Consider the following 6,071-nt stretch of genomic DNA (forward strand, 5'->3'; position numbering starts at 1 on the left):
CAGGGTTTTTTTCTATATAAAAATACAGTCTATGGGGCAAACTTCTACTTAAGTCAAATAGTCACTAAGTCATGCGTTGACTTCAATTGGAAACCGGGTGAAAATTCTATAATAGGCTCTGACATGCTGTTCTAGGAGGTACCACTGGATGTCACTGTCTTGTTTCTGTGGCATGAAGAAGAGCTGTTCGCTGAGGGAGTATCATTTAGGGAATGCTGTATAACATACAGAAGGCACACTAGTATTTCAGTATTTGTTTTTGTCTTTATGGGTATCTACTATTTTCACCACATGAACATCATAACCATGCTTTCTTTCCTATTTCCATAGATTTTACTCTAAAGGCCTTTCACGTTGCTTGTTCAATCTCCATGTTCAATGTCTGCCAATATGTAGACGTGATGGATGTGCTGTAACACTGGGTCTGACTGAATGGTGGCCTTTGTTTATACCTGTTATTGAAATGTGTTCAGGAATTTAATTGTTGACAAATTTTGCTATGGCAAGTCATGAGGATTGGTACTGTACCAGGTAAGAGCCCAGCTGCCACCTGCTTGGTACATCAACTCTGCCAGCACACCAGATTTTCCTGTGTCACCCTGTTTTTGGATAGATCTAATGATATGAAAGCAAATATGCAAACTAAGAGTTATATAGATAATTACAAACCGTGTGGTTCGATCCCTTTATGCTGATTGGCTGAAAGCCGTGCTTTATATTGAAATGTTCCACAAAGAGGGCCCAACTATCTTTAAATCAATGTTATTCACTCACTACAACCTGCCTGGCACTACAATTAAATGTTGTTGCCTATATAAAGACAGTGATTTATGTTTGACATATTTATCCTAAGGGTATGAATACATATTAAAAGTAATACAACTGATACAGAATTGTGTTTTTCCTTTGTTTTCTTTGATTGATTCAACAATGGAGAGAGCGAGAGAGAGAGAAGGAGAAAATGAGAGCGGGAGGGAGTAGGAGAGAAGGCAGATGCCATAGGAGAGGAGGACTTGCTGGTTCCTATCTGCTGGGCATTAGAGCTCTTCATTGGGTGCATATCAACTGATGAGGTAAGAGCCATACCACATGTATGGGACTTGTGCTCTTATGTTTCATTTTAGCTTTAGATTACTCATCTTGATTTTATTGCAATTATGTTACTTGACTTTTGATTTTGATCACTATTTTTAATTGCATCAGTCTGTTCTGGGCTGTAATACCTATTGAGAGCAATATTTGTCTTGTTGCGTAACACTACTTTATTTAATAGTCTGCTGAAATGCTTCCATTGTATTCCATTGTTTGCCTTTAATACCTCACTGTATTGCATGCTCTGTATCAGGGTACCATTACAATTCATTGGTTATCACAAACCAGTTCACAAGGTGTGGTTTGTGAGTTCAGCCTCGTGTCTTTCAAACGTGTTAGCACCTGGTGGTTGTTGGCAGCCACATTCAGGCTTTGGTGACAGGGGGAGTGTGGCATTGTGAGAGTGAGTTGGTGACCTTTTATAACATAAGAGTTGTTTTCGTGTGAAAGCTGTGGAGGTTTGGGACAGGGTACGGCTTTAGAAGCCTTGATATAGCAACAGAGTTTCTCTCCTCATCCGTGGTCTTTTTTTAAGGCCGAAAACAACAGCATGACTCACACCAATTCATTAATGCCACAGTAATGTACAGTATGTTGTCTTGGGTCTATACGCAACATTGTAACAGAACAACTAGGATAGCTAGATGGGTAGAGTGCTGTTTCATATCCCGTCAAAGTGTTGTACACTTATTCTCTTCTTATTCGAGAGGGTGATCCCATTTGAGCTTTTAGAAAATAAGATGAGGTGCCTCGGGAGAAGGGTCCATTGGGACAACCAGTTTAAACAAATTCAATTCAGTTGATCTTGGCATTGTATCTTAGTATAGGGACAACCAGTTTAAACCAATTCAGATGATCTTGGTATTATATCTCAGTATAGTTGATTTAGTTCCCAAGATAGAGCCAGAATTGGGTATGAGGCCAAGTGGGGCACAGTTTGGGGAGCAAATCCTCCGTTCCACAGGGACACAAGCCAGTAGTGACAGACACATCCAATAATCTAGTGACCCGATTTCTTTGGACCCAACAATGGCTGGAACAGATGGACGTAATGACAACATTATCATTCTATGTCATCATAATGTCATGAGACTTCAATGATGGTAGAATGTAGCAGAAGTTTCCAGACCTGGGTTCAAATACTATTTGAAATCTTTCAAATACTTTGAGAGTTTGCTCTAGCCTGCATAAAGCCTGCATAAAGTGCCAGATGGCATATATTGTTTTGATTATTCTATTGATCCATTAAGCCAGGCAACTTCAATAAAGCACCAGATAAAGTACTTGATTTCAAATAGTATTTGAACCCAGGTCTGGAATGTACCAAGATAGCAAGCTAGTATCATCAGATGATGATGATGAATGTTAATCAATGAGAGAGAAAATAATGAGTTTACGTTTCTTTAAAAAAAAATATATATATATATCAGTGAGAGTAGTACCCTAAGAGCTTAGGTATTTGACTGTTGTACTGTTATAATCTCCACCCGGGCACAGCCAGAAGAGGACTGGCCACCCTTCAGAGCCTGGTTCCTCTCTACGTTTCTTCCTAGGATCCTGCCTTTCTAAGAAGTTTTTCCTAGCCACCGTGCTTCTACGTCTGCATTGCTTGCTGTTTCGGGTTTTAGGCTGGGTTTCTGTACAGCACTTTGTGACATCGGCTGATGTAAAAAGGGCTTTATAAATACATTTGATTGATTGATTGATGTCTCTACTGACACCCTGTTTCTAAGCGTACCAATAAGTCACATTTTCTTTTATTTAACCTTTTTTTAACTAGGCAATTCTTATTTACAATGACAGGCTAATTGTATAGCCCTCCCCTAACCCGGACGACGCTGGGCCAATTGTGTGCCACCCTATGGGACTTACGATCACGGCCGTCTGTGATACATTCCGGGATCGAACCCGGGTCTTTAGTGACGCCTTGAGCACCGCTAGACTGCTGCTCCACTTGGGAGGTCACAAATGACAACCATGCATCTCTCCTGTCCACCAAAGGTGGATGGGTAGGTGTGGATCCTTTCTCAGTGTGTGCTCTGCTCTCTCACCCTCTCACTCTGGCCTGGCCATCTCTGTCCAACAAGAGCCCAAAACCCCCTAAACACGCCTACATCATACACTAAAAATAGGGGATGGTGTGTGCATGTATGTAAGAGTAAGTGTGTGTGTGTGCGCGTGAGAGAGAGAGTAAGTGTGTGCGTGTGTGTGTGAGTGTGAGAGAGAGAGAGTAAGTGAGTAAGTGTGTATTTGGCGATGGTAGTGGGTGATGATGGTGGTGGTGATGACAGTGAACTAGAAGAAGCAGAAGAAGAAACATGATTCACTTGAATGCTGCCATGACCAAACAATGGAAGACTAATGTGAGAAATCGTAGAACAAGAAGGGCAATGGGTTGAATTAGCTAATGCCACCAGAAGAGAGAAAAATACAACAAGAGAGAGAGAGAGGAGTGAGAGCAGAGAGAAAAGGGGATTGTTGTGATTAAAAGACAATTATCTGTGCACATCGACTTCCCAGTGTTGTGCGGTGTCAGGCTCGAGCTGTGCTGTTCTTTTCTCCCAGCAGGATCTGGGAGACAATGGCTACTGTGTCAGGAGGAGGGGGGGGGGGGGGGGGGGGGGGGGGTGGAGGAGTCTTGGGTGGAGAGAGGTTAAGTCAAGAGGCACAGGGAGCAGCTCCCCTCAACATTGTGTTATCATGCTCTATTTTCTAATAAAGGCCTGAGCAATACAGAGTGTGTACTCTGAGTGTGTAGTCTGAAAAACATTAGGAACACCTGCTCTCTCCATGACATAGACTGACCAGGTGAATCAAGGAGAAAGCTATGATCCCTTATTGATGTCAATTGTTAGATCCACTTTAACCAGTATAGATGAAGGGGAGGAGACAGGTTAACCTTAAAGAAGGATTTTAAAACCTTGAGACAACTGAGTTGTGTATGCGTGCCATTTAGAGTGTGAATGGCCAAGACAAAAACGTAAGTGCTTTTGAATGGAGTATGGTAGTAGGGTGCCGGGCGCACCGGTTTGTGTCAAGAGCTGAAACGCTGCTGGGTTTTTCACACTCAACAGTTTGTGTGTATCAAAAATGGTCCCACCACCCAAAGGACATCAGCCAACTTGACACAACTGTGGGAGGTATTGGAGTCAACATGGGCCAGCATCCCTGTGGAATGCTTTCGACACCTTGTAGAGTCTATTCCCCGACAAATTGAGGCTGTTCTGAAGGCAAAACTGTGTGCAACTCAATATTAGGAAAGTGTACCTAATGTTGTATACACTCAGTGTATATCGCAATATCATAATAATATTGCAGTATTATTATCTGTATATGGACATATGCCATGTACATATCATTGGTTTTCAGCATTTAACCATATTTAGACCTTTCCTCTGGCCCTAAAAACACATGTGAATATTCTCATACTGCAATTACAGTCACTCTAGTCAATGGGTCATGTTCAGAAGGCTCCAAATGGAAGCAAACATTTTCAGATCGAGGCTGTGCCACCTGAATTTGCCCCAATAGATTTGTTCAATATCTTAATTTAAGTGGTCATATCATCCTTAATATTGTTATTGTTATAATTGTTTGTGTCATGAAATACATTTTGTAAATATACTGAACAAAAATATGAACACAACATACAACAATTTCATTTTTTTTTTTTACTGAGTTACAGTTCATATAAGGAAATCAGTCAATTTAAATAAATACATTTCACAGGTCTAGCAGGGGCGCAGCCATGGGTGGGCCTGGGAGGGCATAGGTACACCCACTGGGGAGCCAGGACCTGTGTTTTTCCCCACAAAAGGGCTTTATTACAGACATACTGTAAATGCTGAGTTTCATCAGTTGTCCGGGGGGCTGGTCTCAGACAATCCAGCGAGGTTACACGTGGTCTGAGGTTGTGAGGCCGGTTGGACATACTACCAGATTCTCTAAAACGATGTTGGAGGTGACTTATGGTAGAGAAATGAACATTCAATTCTCTGGCAACAGCTCTAATGGACATTCCTGCAGTCAACATGCCAATTGCACTCTCCCCCAAAACTTGAGACATCTGTGGCATTGTGTTGTCTGACAAAACCGCACATTTTAGAGTGGCCTTTTATTGTCACCAGCACAAGGTGCACCTGTGTAATGATCATGTTGTTTCATCAGATTCTTGATATGCTACACCTGTCAGGTGGATGGAATGTATTGGCAAATCTTTTATTTCAGCTCATGGAACATGGGACCAACACTTTACATGTTGCGTTTATATTTTTGTTCGGTAAATATATTGCCCTTCCTTCTTATATAGTACATTTGAGTTGTCAACCTTCAATCTTGGACAAGGTCATAGAAAATTGGGCTGGAGGGAAGGATAGGGCCCCTTGAGACCTGTAAAGTAGTTTTTGACCATGCGTCCATGGTTTATGAGCTGGTCACGCAGGAAGTGATGCGATTTGAGGTCACATGCTCCTCATTGTGCCCTCAAACACCAGTTCAGTATGGTCAAATTTAGTGACTTTCATTATTCTCAATATCCAGCCGTTTAGAAGATTGTGGTGGAAAATGTATCGGTCAAGCCCTCTTTTGGCCAGGTTAGGTGGCAGCTACAAGTACTGTAGCTATAGTTGAAATCGGTCTATAGATTACATATGGACATGAGTGGCATATACTGTATTAGCCTCTGAGAGGTCTTCTACCACACAACAACTAACATTTCCATACAATGACATTGTTATTTTAATTCCCATCTCTTTACCCTGTTTGTCCCCTTTCTCCCCGTCCCCTCTCCCATTCCCCTTTGGCATAGTAGTGACCTCAAACAAGGATGTGGCACTCCATCAATCCAAAACAAACGAATATGCTCGGACCCATCCAATGTTAAACAAATGGCCGTGTTGGATGGAAAGGGTCTTGGAGCTCAAAGCCTCACCCACGTCTGTTGGGATGAGTGGGAACAGTGGAGGTCATTGTGGCCAAGG

Source organism: Oncorhynchus mykiss, chromosome 3, assembly GCF_013265735.2.
Source record: "Oncorhynchus mykiss isolate Arlee chromosome 3, USDA_OmykA_1.1, whole genome shotgun sequence".
NCBI lineage: Eukaryota > Metazoa > Chordata > Actinopteri > Salmoniformes > Salmonidae > Oncorhynchus > Oncorhynchus mykiss.